The 18850-nt window shown below is 39.5% G+C and overlaps 1 protein-coding gene across 2 annotated transcripts in view; it reads right to left on the bottom strand.

Moving 5' to 3' along the window:
* pik3cb (phosphatidylinositol-4,5-bisphosphate 3-kinase, catalytic subunit beta) overlaps positions 1–18850 on the bottom strand; it is a 54551-nt gene that overhangs the window by 28020 nt on the left and 7681 nt on the right. Inside the window, exon 2 of one of the 2 annotated variants that reach the window (XM_078246719.1) lies at positions 10937–11019. The exons of the other annotated variant lie outside the window; for it this stretch is intronic. The gene's annotated coding sequence lies outside the window, so the exon portion shown is untranslated. The remainder of the gene's footprint in view (positions 1–10936; positions 11020–18850) is intronic. 2 annotated transcript variants of the gene reach the window in all.

The following is an 18850-nucleotide window of genomic DNA, read 5'->3' on the forward strand; positions in this document are numbered from 1 at the left end:
CCTGTTACCCTGCAAGTCCTGATCTGAATACAGGACTTGAAGTTCAGACCTCAGTCTCCCTGAATAAAAGTGATGGCCATAACTTTTCAGGACACTTTGGAAGGCCTCCTCTGGAAACACTTGTCTCATGTCATCAAATTTCCCTGGAGCCTGAAAAAGCCTGAAAATTGGCTAGCAATTCCACCAAGCAAATACCAACAATGAAATAGGTTGCAGCAGTTTGTCTTTCGACCTACACTTGCAAAATCTGCGATGGGACTGAGCTCGAATAGCTTCGGCCACTTTTTATAGTACAAAATCGCTGTCAATCAAAAGGAGATCACGCAATCATCACGCAGAAGCCCAGAGTCCAGGCCAGTCCACTGCTTTATTGTCCCCCAGAGGCGCTGAGAGTCCATAGGCTGGACATAATCGCAGCATTTATCCAATGACCGTCTAGTTGAAAATAAACTGTTCAAAGCAGCCCCATCGTAGTCAATGAACGCCAGGCTTCAACAGGGAAATGCACTGTGATGCTACGGGAATGTATGAGTAGGAAATCGAGTCAGTCGACCTGCTATATGTAGCTGATTCTGAACGAACTCGTCTTCGAGATGAACGTGTTCTAACACATTTTTAGTCAATAAAATGTTAACAATAGTACATACTGTATTTGACTATTCATTTTTTGACATTTTAGGGGAAGACAAGCTTCCCTTGCAGTCTTAAAAAAATTGCCTCTGATGCATACTGTATCTGAGAGGAAGCGTGAATGAAGAGATTGAGTGGGAGCATGTGTGAGTGGGAGCACGTGTGTGTATTTTTGTGTTTGTAAGGTTTGCGTGTGAAACAACCACATCTGGACAGCTAGCAGTGCTCCATCATATTAACCACTTCTAATGACACAGTGGCACATGCCCAGTTCTCAGACAGGAAGCAATGACACTAAACAGGAAATGAGTGATAAACAACAACCAGAGCAAAAGTCCCTTCCAGTCATTCATGAAAAGCTGATTATTACTGAATCACCGGCTGAGCTTTTATTCTTTTCCCTGTAGAGCTCTTTTTAATGTTTACTTTATTCTAGTCACGGCAACTTGATCGTACCAAGATATTTCTTATTATTTTTTAATCAACTGGAGTACGAAAAAGATAAAATATGTGTGTGTAAATTGTATGTAAAACAAGGTTTGTTTATGCACATACAGAGTTAAACAGAATCCTAGTAGACACCTTATCAGCGTATCTTTGAATATAAAAAGGATGATTTCAACAGCTTCCATCACGCACGCACCTAATTATGACTTTGTGGTGCACTGACACCTTGAATAACAAATTACTGTATGACATGAGCTTTTCAGTGAGACAATTGTGCTGAGCAAGTTCTTTACTGCATTAAAATTAAGATGGTTACAACTCACCTGCGATCAAAGTCACATTTGTCCATTAATCCACTGTGACACTAATCATATCCAATCCACTGCCTATACTTTGTTACATCATGGGCAAGAAGAGAAGATCACTTCATCATCCATCTCTTGTAACAACTGTGCAGCAACACATCAAAGTAGCTCTATCCATGACATCACGATGAGTTACTCTGCCAGATAGATTGTGACAGTACAAGTCTGCATTGTGACCATATCAAGTTTGAATGACATTAGGGGGTCTAATGTGCACTCCGTGTCATCTATTCCTGCATCTGCATCAGGAGGCCAGGTCACTCAGTTGATGCAGCCATTATCTGCAGTGCTTTTTTTTCTGATTTTATTTAAGTTAAGTCATTATTATATTATGTGACAAGGCTTGAAGTTAATACTCTACTGTGATTGAAGGCTTTCACAATTAAATAGCTAAATAAATGTTACTCATATCAATTCATGCACCAATTCATCTCATTTCTATAAAAGAGCAGTTAATATGTTGACTGTATCCAATGTCCAATGTTGTGTTGGTCATACTGCAGAATTATTTATTGCCTTTGTATAGTGAATAATACAGAAGATAAGGGACATTTACACACACATATATATATATATATATATATATATATATATATATATATATATATATATATACACATACATACATACATACACACACATAATAAAAAAAAAGAAATCACTACTACATTATTTCCCCATATCGTTCATCACTAGTGTGGATGCTTGAGTTTATACAACTGCTTCATTGCCCTTGTGTCCTCACATGACACATTCACAATGATACTACTGGCCGATGTGTGATGCCACAACAGTTTTCCTCCCAAATGCACTGTTGAATTAGTATGTTATTCAGCACATCAATTCAGTTATTAATAAATGGAAATGAGAACCAGGCAACATTTTTTGGTTTTAATCAGTTGCCTAGCAACAACTTTAACGGGAAGCATATTACGTACTAAACTTCCCATGTGGAAAAGATGATCTCACAAGTTCCACTCAAAGGCTTTGGTTTAAACCTGTCTGGAACACAATGACCACACTGAACTGTGCATGAGTGCAAGTGTGTGTGGTAATAACAGCAGAGTCATGTCACAAAGTCATATTAGGTACAGTGGGGAGAACAAGTATTTAATACACTGCCGATTTTGCAGGTTTTCCCACTTACAAAAGCATGTAGAAGTCTGTAATTTTTATCATAGGTACTCAACTGTGAGTGACGGAATCTAAAACAAAAATCCAGAAAATCACATTATATGATTTTTAAGTAATTCATTTGCATTTTATTGCATGACATAAGTATTTGATACATCAGAAAAGCAGAACTTAATATTTGGTACAGAAACCTTTGTTTGCAATTACAGAGATCATACGTTTCCTGTAGTTCTTGACCAGGTTTGCACACACTGCAGCAGGGATTTTGGCCCACTCCTCCATACAGACCTCCAGATCCTTCAGGTTTCGGGGCTGTCGCTGGGTAATACGGACTTTCAGCTCCCTCCAAAGATTTTCTATTGGGTTCAGGTCTGGAGACTGGCTAGGCCACTCCAGGACCTTGACATGCTTCTTACGGAGCCACTCCTTAGTTGCCCTGGCTGCGTGTTTCGGGTCATTGTCATGCTGGAAGACCGAGCCACAATCCATCTTCAATGCTCTTACTGAGGGAAGGAGGTTGTTGGCCAAGATCTCGCGTTACATGGCCCCATCCATCCTCCCCTCAATACGGTGCAGTCGTCCTATCACCTTTGCAGAAAAGCATCCCCAAAGAATGATGTTCCCACCTCCATGCTTCACGGTTGGGATGGTGTTGTTGGGGTTGTACTCATCCTTCTTCTTCCTCCAAACACGGCGAGTGGAGTTTAGACCAAAAAGCTCTATTTTTGTCTCATCAGACCACTTGACCTTCTCCCATTCCTCCTCTGGATCATCCAGATGGTCATTGGCAAACTTCAGACGGGCCTGGACATGCGCTGGCTTGAGCAGGGGGACCTTGCGTGCGTTGCAGGATTTTAATCCATGATGGCGTAGTGTGTTACTAATGGTTTTCTTTGAGACTGTGGTCCCAGCTCTCTTCAGGTCATTGACCAGGTCCTGCAGTGTAGTTATGGGCTGATCCCTCACCTTCCTCATGATCATTGATGCCCCACGAGGTGAGATCTTGCATGGAGCCCCAGACCGAGGAAGATTGACCGTCACCTTGAACTTCTTCAATTTTCTAATAATTGTGCCAACAGTTGTTGCCTTCTCACCAAGCTGCTTGCCTATTGTCCTGTAGCCCATCCCAGCCTTGTGAAGGTCTAAAATGTTATCCCTGATGTCCTTACACAGCTCTCTGGTCTTGGCCATTGTGGAGCGGTTGGAGTCTGTTTGAGTGTGTGGATAGGTGTCTTTTATACAGGTAACAAGTTCAAACAGATGCAGTTAATACAGGTAATGAGTGGAGAAAAGGAGAGCTTCTTAAAGAAAAACTAACAGGTCTGTGAAAGCCGGAATTCTTACTGGTTGGTAGGTGATCAAATACTTATGTCATGCAATAAAATGCAAATTAATTATTTAAAAATCATACAATGTGATTTTCTGGATTTTTGTTTTAGATTCCGTCTCTCACAGTTGAAGTGTACCTGATACAAATTACAGACCTCTATATGCTTTGTAAGTAGGAAAACCTGCAAAATCGGCAGTGTATCAAATACTTGTTCTCCCCACTGTAACAGGGGTGGAGAAAAAAAAAAAACTGAAATTGTATGTATCGTGTATTTTGCAACATTTTTTTTAAATTAATTATTTTCCCTAGAATCGATATTTTTTATTTACTTCTACCAATGACTCACCTAAACATTTTTTAAGTATTTATATGGTACCGCTGACTAAATTAGATTCAACTTTATTGTCATTGTGCAGAGTACAAAGACAACGAAATGCACATCATATCGAAACAGACTGAAAGCAGAAAAAACAGAAAATAAATCTTATTGTGTACTTCTTTTGAAATTAAATGAATGTTAATGGACTTGTGTGATGTCTCATGATATATTGTCTCTAGAAGTGTATTATTTAACTTTTGTTTTTTGTTAAAGAAGGAAAAGAAAATCCCAATACTCAATACTATCGCAATAGTTCTAGAACCGCAATAAATGAAAATCGCAATACAAATCGAATCGAAACCCATGTATAGTGAAAGAATTGAATCGGGATGAAAGCATATCATCTCAGCCCTAATAGGCAACCTATATAAAACTAATGCCTCCTGAAGATTCTAATGTTCAGATTTAGTTTTAGAGAGGTGCTGATTCACCTGTATGGTCATTTTGGAGGATTTAGTTGTGGTGGTGTTGCATTATATTGTGTTATAGTGACAGATGTTTCTATTAATTTGTCAACTCCATTTAAATCAATGAAGGTAAACTAATTAACAGAAATACCTCGCAGTTTAGTGTACATAATAAACTTGTTAACTGAGTTTATATATTTATGTGTCATGGGAAAGATCAAAATTGTGATAAAGTGAATCATCATGTTGATGCAAAAACCCTTTATCATGTTTTGTTTTCTGTACCCTGTTATTTCCGATACGTCCCTATATTACTGTTTATTTTCATTGTACTGTTGTATTTGCATTGTATTGCTAAGCAGCTTATGTTGCAAGTTTTATTAATTGATTGATTAATGATTATATCAATAATTAATTCTGCTGTTTTCATTTACCGCACCAAGAAGTCATCGGTTTCACAGAATCTCATACTGTATGCAAATCACATTATACAATGTGGAGTTAAGTTTAAAATGGCCCCACACATAGGGTTAAATTAGAGCCTGCACAACAGAATGCCATTCACATTTTTAGTGAACATCAAATAGGCAAAGCCACTTTAGCTTGGCATCATATTTTATCTTAAATAATTAAGTGATTGGACTTTTGATGAATGGATGTGCAAGCTCTTCAACTTTCTTTGAGCTAAATATGTCTCACACTCTTGTTGATGAGTATCCTGTATGTGCAAGGAAAGGAACGGCACATTTATTTGTATACACATTTCATACATAATGCACCAAGTGTCAACAGGCGATAAATTGGCAAATGTTGAACGGCCAGAGAGCAGTGAAATTATGCCTCAGTGTTGAAAGAGATCATATTGGGACAGTGGTGTGTGTTTTTTACCTGAGGAATACAAAGTTAGGTGAGGAGAGGGCAGAAATAGAGGGAGCAAAATATGAGTAAATGGCTATATGAGATACCAATACTGTTGCATTAGGGACCATGGTAACATGCCTCAATTCAAGAATATCAACTAGCTTACATCTAGAGAAAATTGCAGGACAGTAAAATATTGCAAAATACAAGGCGCAAGTGCATTGATTAGCATTAAGAAGTCATAACCATATATTGTTATACAGGAGTCATTTGATGTGATGTGGCTGCTAATTGCTATGCAGAAAGCCTGCATAATAAAGATGGATTATGAGTTCATCTTATTAGCTTCTATCTCTGTGAGGATGGGGGTGAGAGAGTGGTGGGGGTGCAAGTGTGATGTTCCACAGAGCCTGATTCACTTCACAGACACAAGACAAGTGGGGAGAAGCACACAGGCTACACACAGAGACAGATATAAATAGCGCTAGCATGCATCTCTCCATGACTCAACTGTCAGACTTTTCACACACATCCCTCAGAGATAAGAACGAAAGAGGTGATGGGAGATGATTGGAGAAAGAGTCTGTCATGGAGAAGCTGTGCTTGAAAGAGAGAAAATAAACACCTTCAAGAAGGCAACACAGGAAGCAAATGAGAGACTGATAAGCTTAACACACAGGTAAAGTATAATTGTGAGGTCCTGATCACATCAGATACTGAAGTGAAACAAGAAAAACAATTTGTAAATAGCTGGAGGAAAGTTACCGAGGGTGAGAAAAACAGACAGACACAGTCATTTGTGATAGATAACGAGAGATAAAGATAAGAGAAGGATGGAGATAGAGAAGCAAAGATGTGAGACAATGTGTGACTGTAGTGCGTGGACCAAACTGGGCTGGGTGTCCACAATAGGCCTCTGTTTTTGGCAAGTGTGTGTTTGTATGTGTACGTGCGTGCCAGTGAGGACAGCCCTGTGCCCTGCACAAACACTGCCCTTGTGCTGGCCTTGCCACCACCAACCCTCACAACCACCCCCCCCCCCCCCTTAAAACATTTCTCTCTCTCTCTCTCTCTCTCTGACACACAAACATACACACAAAGCCCTACTAACTTGGCCTCACAGACTAATACACACACTGAGCTCCAGCAAAAACACTGAGGATGGAGGAGGCAACAGGGTCACATGGCGCTGGTAGCACAGTGCCCCCCTACCATAAACAACATGATTTACTGTATTTTGCAGAGTGGGATCTGTAGCTTACTCACACCTTCAGTAACTTCCATACACCCACACGGCCACAAGGGTCAATGCCTCAGCACATGTAAATAAGCTGCTTTTATAGTTAAAGCGCTTCTGATTAAAGCCAATACTACAGTAAATATACACCAGCCTTCCTGACAGGCATGCAAGCAAAGCACCCTAACATAGCTGATCTTACCATACCTTTACTGAAAAGCTAAGCACTATGCAAACTCTGATCACAACCTTATATCATTATTCAAAGCAAGCTCTGATAGACACAAACACACTACAGGCATAAGGAAGCCTTACAGGAAAGAAACTACACATATGCAAAGTTTCCCTTGCCAATCTGATTCTGTGAAACAGGAAATGAAGAAATTGAATGTACAGGCATATCAACACACAGACACTTGATGTCATCAAAACAAAACAGAAGACCTATTTTAAACTATATTATGGGCTACTTCCCTGTTTCTTCTCTTTAAAAAGAACTATTTGAATGACTGGAGCGTTGGGGGCCGAGCTCCACCCTCCTATGCTTCAGCATCCAATGATCACAGAAGATGTGCAGGCTGATTGAAGGTGGCCGGTATGGTTCGTCCTGTTTTGACGTTGAGTATCATCGTGTACTAACAGCTGCTCTATGAGGGAGACATGAGGATTAGCCTTTGTTCCATTTGACACAACAGCTTTTTTTGAAAAGGACAGAGGAAGCCTTCCTCGGAAACTTTGACAAAGAGGAAACAATGAACAGCTATCATTAGGGAGTGAACATGTTGTGGACATGTTTTTCCTTTCTTGAGGTCAATATTTTTCCATTCGAAGACACCATTCAACATCTTATGACTACATCTAATAGTCTTCACTTAACAGTTCAATCCCATATTGTCAAACGATGTCGCACACTGAAAGAAGCTGACAACAATACAGAAAGTATTCAGGATTACTGCTGCAACTACAGATTATTTTCTTGATTAATCAATTGATCCCCAAGATGTCAGAACATAGTAAGAAAATGCCCATCACAATTTCCCAAAGCGACATCTTCAAATTAGAGATGTTCCGATTCCGACACCAGTATCGGTATCAGCTCCGATACTGCCTAAAACGCTGGTATCGGGAAGTACTGGAGTTTATGCACCGATCCGATACCACGTAATAAAGCCCTAAAGAAAATCTACATTAAAGTAGTTTATTTATGTTCTTTTTCCGTTATAACTGACTGTCAAACTGCAGAATAAAAGAAATTTCTGTGGCGTTCATTGTTCATGTTTCACAAAGAGTTTAACCTGAGCCAGACCGACAACAAAGATAGAAATAATACCACATCCATACAGGGATAGTAGTATACAGTTGTTAAAACATAATAAAATATATGACACACTGGTATCGGATCGGTACTCGGTATTGGCCGATACGCAAGTTCAGGTATCGGAATTGGTAAGCAAAAAATGGTATCGGGCCATCTCTACTTCAAATTGCATGTTTTGGCTGACAAACAGTCCAAAACCCAAATACATCATAGAAGACTTAGAAAACATTCACATTTGAGATGCTGAAACAAGTGAATTCTTTGGCACGTTTACTCAAAATTATTTTAGAAATGAATCCTATCAAAATAGCTGTATTTCTTTTGATCGACCTGATTAGTCTTATGCAGGGGTTTTCAAAACTGACCGTGCCCCCCCCCCCCAGACAAAATCGAGACACCCCTGTTTAGCATGGCTATTATTCTGCAAAGAGGCAGGAGTACCATCATTTACAACCACAACGGGGGAGTCTGATGTGAAAAACAAGTTCAGCCAAACAACAGAGCTGTCTGAGAGGTTATTTAAGGTCACTGCCAGAAGCACAACTCACTTCAATGAGATTCTTCAAAAGCGTGAATTGATTTAAAGAAAATCACAGCTTGTCATGAAACTGTGCAAGACTGGAAAGAAATGGACAAAAATAACACTGAGCTGTCGTGAATGTAGCGGGGATGGCTCCCACACACACACTGCTGATCTTTCAGTCTTGGTTCCCCATCATCTTGCCAAACCACCATTTATCTCCTTCATAAACAAAGGGCCACACATTGGCACTGAATGACACACACAAGACTGGAAATGGGAGACTCTGCCTGTCATCTCTCTATATAGATGTGACTGGGTTGCTGGGGACACTTAGCTGCGGTAAATGATACGCTGATGTCTGCCTCTCTAGTTTATACATCCATCCATCCATCTGTCTGTTCTGCTCGACTCTACACACACTGCCATGCCACAGCGTCCCTTTCTGTGTTTAACTAATAATAAGAGCCAATGGGATCCACAAGAATCACTGCCAAATACATCTCTTGTTACAGCAAACAGAAAATATAATGTAGCATGCAAGTAAGCTGTCTGTCTTTACTCTCCATTTGTAATTAGTTAACTGTAGCAATATATGTTCCATTGTCAATCTGAAAACACAGACTTGTCTAATTATACACAACCTCTGTAATACATTGGGTAGCAAGGCCAGTGCCATCAGGATAATGCCACCCAAACACAAGGGCAGGGCTTCCTAGGATTGTGTAAGTCAAAGGGTTTCAACACACTGCTTGATGTGAAAACTAAAAGCAAGAGAGAACACTCAAGAGGTCATTTCAAGGAAAAGAACAGTTAGCACAGACATTACTCATTTGTCTTATGAGAAGCTATGTAATGATCTTGCAGTGCCAATAAAACTCAATCTGCTCCGTGTTGATAATACGGTGGTGTCGTTGGGAAGATCACTGGAGACCATGACATAGCATAAGTAATTGGATCAAGCTATTTTTCCACATTTGAGTAGGAGTGAAGGAAGGGGGGGGGAGACAAACAGAGTGCAGGTGGTAGGCCTGCACTCTCAAAGCTGCACCTGCACTGCATATTTATAAAGCATTACATCTGCGAGGAAGAGGAAGTTAAGACAGGGTTTACTCTGCGAGTTGCTGCAGCTGGCACACATGTCAGCATGGTGAGGAACAGCAGGAAATTAACCTGCAAATCAGAGTCTGATTTTTTTTAGCCTTTGCCTTGGTATGTATGCCTTAGGGCTGCAACTAACGATTATTTGCACTGTTGATTAATCTGTTAAATATTTTCTAATTGACTAATCAATTGGCCTAAAGTGAAAATACAAATGCTTGCCATCACAACTAACCAAAGCCAAAGATGCTTGTTTTATCCAACCAGTAGTATAAAACTCATAAGAAGGTATTCAGTTTACTGTCACAGAAGACTAGAAAAACAAGCATTTTTTTGCTTAAAAGACTACTTCAACAATTAACTGATTATCAAAATTGATGCAGATTAATTTTCATCATCATCATGAAATTTCATGCCATCTGTATCAGTTCTAGTATGATTAGAGGGCAAAAAAGCATGTGGTGAGTGAGTGATGACAGAAAAAGAGAAGACAAACTGTAACGAACAAACTATTTGATAAGCAGCAGACTCAAACACTCCACTTGTGACAACCAGAGTAAGGGTAGGAGCGATAAATTGGGTCAGTAGTACTGAGAGTGCCACAGTTAAGTACTTTAATGGTTAATTTTACATTGCTATTCATCCAATCACCACATCTGCCCTAAAAAAAAGGGCCCTGTTCATCAGCTCACTGGTGCTGCACATTATTCCCTGCACTAAGGACACACTGTTAGATAAACAGTCAAAAGTCTGACTAAAGATGGCACAAGGCGCAATACTTGTGACGAGGAAATGATTGCCAAGTCAACTCAACTCAAATCAGATGAAACACAGAGGTACAACAGAAAAGTAAGGAAGCAACAAGATCCTGATAAAAATGTTCATACAACGCCTAGCTGTAGGGACACACGAGAAAAATAAAACCCAACAAAAGGACCTATTCTATGTTGTACAGAGTAGTTCAGTAGTTAGGAAGATCTAATACATGGAAAAATAAAAGAGTGAGAGTGTACTGAGGTCGTCTGACATTAAAGTAAAACATGCTGGCTGACTTCCACGCATTCCCCGCCTGTCAGGACCGAGGCCTACTCTCCCAGATTCCAATCAAGTCAGCGCTCCATCTCACACACACACACGTAGATCGAGAGGATTACAAGATACAGCATGCTCACACACACACACACACACACACACACACAGGTTTTACCTGCCGTTTCCTAAAGTCTCTTCTTATTTCCTGTGTCTTTGCTCCTTGCTGGGGGTGTCTGGATAGTGGCTGAGATACTGCATCTGATGGATAAGTGGACAAAGTAGTGACCGTTAGGGGAGGGGGAAAACATCTAAATAAACTGACAGCTGTTTCTTTAAGTGTGTGTGTTCATACTGCATGTACAAATAAGTTGAGACATATAAAGAACAAGTTTAAGACAATAAATACATGACAATTGGTGAAAAGTGAATGATTTAACACAGAACAAGAGAGACTACATGTACATCCACTGAACACACTAGTCTGCATCACCTGATGCAAGTTCCCACACACTCTCAGAAGCCCCAGCTGCCCCGTCATTTGAGATAAGACAACTGAAAGTACAGAATGCCCGTTCTGACCCTGTCCCTCCTTTCTTACCATCTATTCCCTCTGCCTCATTTAACTATGATACCTACTCATATCCCTTCCACTCAAGGTCATTGTGGAGATAATTTTAGAAATCATTGAGAAAGCATATTGCCTTCACAAGAATATTCATCTGGCACGCATTTTTTAAATTTTGGAAAGACTGAAAACTAAATCAACTAAGAGCAACATAATTTGAACACAATGTATGGAAAACAACTGTGTATGATTTACCTTTTCCATTTTAGTCATTAGGGGTGTGCAAAAAAAAAATTCATTCACATTTGAATCGCGATTCAAGCTCTACCGATTCAAAATCGATTCATTTTTTTATTGTATGTCTACTGCAATCACATGGGAAAAGTAACTACATTTCCATACTGTGAATCGTTTTTAAATCGAGAATCGTTTTTGAATCGAATCTTGAGCCTGAAAATCGATATCGAATCGTGATATTTTCTGAATCGTGCACCCCTATTCGTCATGCGTTTATGTTCTAACAAGCACACAAACAAAAAGTATAGCATGCAAGCAACAGCTGCCCTTGACATATTCACTGTAGCATGAAGTGTTTGATTAGCCAAATAAAGACATGTTATCTTTCAGTGAGAGTGAAAAAGGACATATTAATCACACCTACAGGAGAGTCTGAATCACATCTACAAGGTGTTGAATCCTTTTATAAAATTCTTTACAGATACAATCTGAAGTGGCAAAAGGAAATTTCCTGCAACTAAAGTTGTAGTCAAGAAAAAGTCCTCTTCTACAAAATCTGGGAGCTAAACCATTACGAGCATCCAGTAGAACTTATTGTTGACATATCCACTTGTGTTTAACCGGAACAAAATATATCAGAACAACGACCATTTGTCCGTCAATGTGTATGCTTTTCTTGTTTTAATATTTCACTTATTACATATAGATGAAATAAGATCAAGATTAAACTCATGAATCAAGTTTAAACTATCATCTTTGTTTTCCCCCTCAATATAGTTATAACAGCTAGATCAGAAATGATTAGTCCAATTCAGAAATTAGTTGATCAACAGAAAATCAACTGGCATCCATTTTGATTATTCATTTGTCTTTGTCAAACAAAAATGATTTCAGTGTCTCAAATGTGAAGATTTGGTCATATTTGATAGTAAACTGAAAAGCTTTGGTTTAGAGGGGAGATTAAACAAGCAATTTCCAGATGCTTCATGGGCATTTTTCGCTATATTATGAAATTTTGTACCCAAAACAATTGATTAATTAATCAAGAAAATAATCATCAGCTTAATCAATAATAAAGAACATAATGATTGCAGGGGGGGATGTCGGACTGGAGGTGGAAATGGGACTGGGTACTTGGGCCCTCAAGTGAGTAGTAGGGTTGGGAATCATTTGGGTTTTTTCTGATACCGGTGCTAAAATTATACTTTTAAAATAGTGCCGGTGCCTGAACCGATACAAAAAAAATAAATAAAAAAAATATCACAAAACGACAGTCGGCTACATTTAAGAACGGCTTGTTTATTGCTACTGTCATGTGGTTCAAATTTAATGATTTAAAATGTAATAACAATAACTTATAAACAACTCACCAGTACATTGCTGTTTAAACAACAAAAACAACCACTGGATGGGAATAGGGTAGTTTCCAATCACTTTAAATGCACCACGAGGCTTACTAGTTTCAAGTGAACGCAAAGTCTGTGTTGTAATCCTCTACAGTGAATTACAGCCACACTTTACACCGTTTAGCTGTCATTTTAACGGTGTTTAAGCCAGTTGCTAGCTAACGGTAGGCTAATGTTACCTGCTGCCAAGTGTAATGTTAACTAGCGCCACATTCAGCGATGCTTCTGTTGCCTCTAAACGTCCGTTTCAGAGCATCAAAGGGCAGCGCAGGCATTTCTGTGGTACTGAAATGAGGCACCGAAATCCGCGTTGCTATTCGGTCCAGTAGATACCGGTCATTTTGGCACCGGTGCCATATTAGCACCGAGTTTCGGTACCCAACCCTAGTGAGTAGTGCCCAAAAAGATGCTAGAATAAATAGCTGTGGATGCGGGGAGGGCCCCATAGATAATGCCTTTTTACAGGGCCCAGAAGGTTGTAGCCATAATACCAGAATTATTACAGATATTTATATCACATGATAATTGTTTGGGGTACATTATTTGCAATTCTCTAATATCAAAAGGTAAAATAAAAGTAAATAAAATAAAAAATAACATCAGCTTACAGCTCTGCCACTTTCTTTTGTAAGTAATAGTGACTGACAGAATCAGTGAAAACAATTTGTTGTGGAGTCATTGTCACCTCATTTAAGTATAGATTTGGTGCATTGGGTTTCTAAAAAGTCTTATCTAATAAGCCTCAGAGACAAAGTGCCCAAGGCAGTCCATAGGCCTCTCCATCGGAACCATCTGCCTACAGTTCAAAGAGCTGCCACTATGGAAACCTAGATGTGACTGGAGCGATATGGTAAACAAATATACAGTGGGCAAAAACAGACAGTGCCGCCATGCATGTTGATGACACGCAATGCACACACTTTGATTGTGGCCAGTATACTTCCTGTTTTTCCCCAGTGGTTGAGATGCTCTATCTTGTTTACCAGGGTGTGATACACAAAAACAACTGTGGTGAGTTTGAGAATATGTGGGGAGGCCACAAAATCATTTTATAGCCCTTTTTCTTTTTGCGAAACCCAGAGTCTCACCTCTTTCTATGGATCTATCTTGAAACCAGTTGTAAGGGTATAAATATGACTGTGACTTGACCAAATTTTCCAAAACGTTCCAGGAAGTGCCCTGTTTAACACAATGATAAAATCTCAGGCCAGAGACAGTCAATGTTTAACTCCCCGACTAGATTCAGCTCAAAGCATCACATGATCCACAGCAAGTGTGTATGTGTTTCAGTGATTTTAGGATAAATTGAGAGAGCAAGACAGAGGATTAACTATGGAGTGGGTCAGTGATGACGTTTCTGCTCGAGGGCCAACCCCAAAGCCACAGAAACAACTGCACTCTAAAAGCAATGGGTTTTTGGGCTGATGCCGAAAATAATCTGTGACTTAATAATAGATTGGAGAAAATGACCATGACATCCCCCCACAGAACTCTTTTTTTTAAGACTGAAGTTGGGGTTTATTGCTCACCACTACTTTTGTCATTTTTCAGGAACTGGAAAAGCCAAATGTCCAACTACAGGATTCTTCTCTTTAGGTCTTAATCTACATAATTTACAATAACTTCATTTCCCAGCACTAACACATGGAAATAGCATGCAAGACCTTAACTTGATATGGAAAGGTCTATTCAATTTAATGTAATTAAATTGTATTTATAGCGTCAAACATAACAGAAGTTATCTGAGGACACTTTACAGATAGAGTAGGTCTAGCCCAGACACTAATTTACAGAGACAGAAAAATTCCCCCAAGAGCATTTGGTGCAACAGTGGCGAGGAAAAACTTCCTTTTACCAGGCAGAAACTTCAAACAGAACCTGGCTCTAGGTGGGCCTCGACCGGATCTACTGACCTTAATAGAAGTAAATCTGATTCAGAATCAGTTTAACATGTATGCTGCTTTATGAAGGCTATTTGATATTATCTTAACATAAAAATGGTAATTTTACATTACAAAAGCATAAAATGCAGCTCGTATCAGTAAAAAGCTAATCCTAAGCTACACTACGACAAATATTGCATTCCTACACAAGCAAGTTTTAACACCTGCAATGAATAAGCTCCAAGTGGGAAAACTATACAATTGTTAATCTACTGTGAACTGTCATACTGAATACAGCAGAAGTGTAGAGGTTTAGAGGCTTTAATGAATCCTAATGGTTCAATTGTGTTTTTGACAAACCCAACAGCTCAGTTTCTATGGCTTTTAGCTATCTGTGATCTACTTAAATTCACGTTGTAGTTTATTTAAAAGGAAGTGCTTGTTCACTTACAGAACTCAAGGAAGAATGAATGAAGCTGCCTTAAAGTCTTTACTTCAAAAACAAAAACTATCCTCTAAGATTTGTGACTAAAAAGGATTTCCTCCATTTGAGGTGAACCTAACACAGGAGAACACATTCTATGAGAAATAATTAGCACTTCTGGAGTGTTTGTGGGTTTTTAAGGGCATTTTACAATGCAAAGCATTTCATCTAAACACAGTATGCTATTGGAACATTGCAAAGGAGCACATGTATTGTAAAGGTTACATTCTTGAAAAATTCTGGCCTGTTCTTTGTAAAAAAATATATATTATTGTGCAATAATATATGTAGTCATGTACTTTTTATTGCTACAAGTGACACATTTTTCAGTTTTAGTTAAGTTAGCCACATTTTCAGTAGTAACATCTGCTGCACCACTGCACCTAGTTTGTAAGCAACTAAGGGTATTCACTAAATTGAGGTTATTTCTGAGTGGTAATAGTTCTGGAAAAAACAATTTTTATCACAGTGCTATGCTTATCTAGTGTGGTTTCTTATGCAAAAGGAATTAGGCTAGTGCACATACACTGCACTAACTGACCACACACAGCAAAAAAAACAACAAAAGGTTTTCTCAGTGTCCCCCCAAATTCTTGTCACCCTTAAACACACACACACACACACACACACACACACACACACACACACACACACACACACACCTCCCCTCCACCCTTTGGTACAGGAATTTGAGGAATGCACACTCCTAAAAAGTCTCTCTGTACTGCCCTTTCAGCAGGCTTTCTTGTTCAAAGCTAGACAGACAGTGGTACTTGAAGTCTTGTTTCCTCTTTTGGACTTTTGATTTGTAAAACTGAAACATTAGAGATAAAAACATAAGTCAGTACGCAAACATTTACATAATCATACAGAAGGTTGGTATAACACACATAACGATTCCTGCCAAAATATAAAGCAAGCGCTGTACTGTAATGCTGCTTGAATAACACAGCTCAACTACTACAACAGCTACAAGTCACGAAAGGCAATTAGCGCACAGAGCTAACTACTGCTGCTGGAATGGTTAGATAGAAAGCACATGTTTTACCAAAACAATGGAAACATTTCTAACATTAAATCCCTTTAAAAATGTACAGGCAAAAAGTCTCCAAGGCAGAAGTGTATATCAAATATATTGAGCAGAAGCATGAACCAGCACCGTCAGTCTTGCCTGTCTGTGCTCAACTGAAGAATGTGCTTGACTGAATATTTAGTGCTGCTGCCTGACCAGTAGGTATGCAGCAAATGGCAGTAGTTTTTAACATTAACTTATTATGCTAATTTATTTATTAACTTAAATGACTAACTTTAATGGCAGCACACTCTCCCTCACCTTGTCTGCCAATATACCCTCTATTTCTCATTGTACTGGTCATGTGGGTCAGTCACTGGGGGAGCATGCTTTCACTCCTTACCAGTCTCATAAATATCCTTCATTTTATTACAACCTTCAGGCCATGAAGGGCAGCTGAGAGCTCCTATTGTAAACAGGTGGTTTGTCGGGCCCTGAAGGGTTGCATTATAGACCAAATCACCTGAAGGGCACTCCCTGTCCACAGACTGCACCATTGTCTTCTTACTGCACCTAGCAATGACTTAACCCCAGCTTCCTGCAGCTTTGGTCTGTACAGAGCACCATGTTGGTGGGCTGCAGTGTCCAATCTGAAATCCTCAAACAGCGTGCGATCGACAGAAGGTAAATTGCACGGGTGTGCATTTTTAACTAAATGGTTTTTCCTGCATTGAGGAATTTTTGGCGACCCCCAAAGAGGGTTTTAGCCAGCGCCATCTGACATAGTGGCATCAATATTAAATTGAGACAGTTTCATAACCAGTTAAAAACTCCTCGTAGTGGATGTAAAAGCATGTAAACGCCCCCCCTAAATGTTCACCTGCCTCCTGAATTTTGTTTTCCTTCACATAAATAAATAAATAAATAAATATGTTTCCATGATGAATCTGTGGAAATTAAGTGTGACACTCACACTTAATGTGTCAAAGGCCCCTTGCATTTCCTCCAGCCTTTAGAGGTTGAGGTAGCTTGTTCAACTCATCACTCTGGGAAGAATGCATCATAAACTGCGTATTAATGTGTTTGTATTGTCAAGTTACCTAAGTGTTAAAGCTAAATCACTATGATGAAACAGTGCATGAGGTTTGGGGTTATTTAAGTATGTAAATAGAGGAACATTTGCACTATTTAGACAGAGAATACCATTCTTTTTTGTGTTAAATTCATCAGGATGTACCACAGTTAAATATTGTGCTCTTTGAAAGCAGTTTGTATTACATACATTTTTCTCACTTTGCAAGAGTCCTTCGTTTGTGGTGTGACTGATACCTGATCTTTTCAGATGGATTTAACTATTGATAATGTTATAATACAAAGATTTAAAAATTTGGAAAGGTCCACATTCATTATTCAATGGCCTTCAATTGTATCGCTATATAATATTCATTATTTATTTATTTATATATCCGGAAGATGGTGAAAAACATTTGGTTAAGGACTGGGACCCGGATCCAGACCCCGGGACCCACAGCTGGTCATTTAAGGGAGGGGTTTTCACTACGCTGAAAACCTAGCAACAATACTGCAGCCCTATTATTAATAACTTATTTAAATGATTGACTTAAAAGGTGCTCCAAGCGATGTCACGTGTGTTTTTAGGCTACAACATTTTTTGTCACATACAGCAAACATCTCCTCACTATCCGCGAACTGTCTGTCCCCTCAACACACTGTAGACAGCCCAGGCTCCACAAACGCCAGCAAAAACAAACTGGCCAACCTGCACCACCAAACATAACAGTGTTCCAGCATTCCAGCCAATAACCGACAAGAAGGATTTGGGGGTGGGGGTTGGGGGGTTAGTGCGCGGAAGCACGGAAGGGAGGGAGAGGGGACGGGATGAGGAGGAGGGAGGGGCGAGCTAGCCTCGTTTTGTATGAAAATACTTCGAACGTCAACAAGAAGTAACGTCACCCAACATCGCTAAGAGCACCTTTAACTTCAATGGCAGCACACACTCACTCTTCCTCACCTTGTCTGCCAATATGTCTATTTCTCATTGCATTGGTCAGTCCTTACCAGTCTCATAAATGTCCTTAACTTCAATACAACCTTCAGGCCATTAAGGGACGCTGAGATCTCCTGTTGTAAACAGGTGGTTTGTCGGGCACTGAAGGGTTGCATAATATCACCTGAAGGGGCCTCCCTGTCCACAGACTGTACCATTGTCTTCTTACTGCACCTAGCAATGACTTAACCCCAGGGTCTAAACATAGCCTTGACATATTAGAGGTGAACACGATGAAATGGGTACCTGTATGATGAAAAGGAATCAACTGACGACTACTTTTGTCAAACACAATATGTCAACAATCTGTTCACCGTCTCTGGAAATTGTCAAGTAAAGACAATTTAGGTGAGCAATGAGCTCAAAACATGCAAAAGGAATGCACCAGTGCACACATTTCACACACTCCCCAAACCAAGTGTGATCTGAAGGGA

This window comes from Sander vitreus, chromosome 3 (assembly GCF_031162955.1).
Source record: "Sander vitreus isolate 19-12246 chromosome 3, sanVit1, whole genome shotgun sequence".
NCBI classification, from domain to species: domain Eukaryota; kingdom Metazoa; phylum Chordata; class Actinopteri; order Perciformes; family Percidae; genus Sander; species Sander vitreus.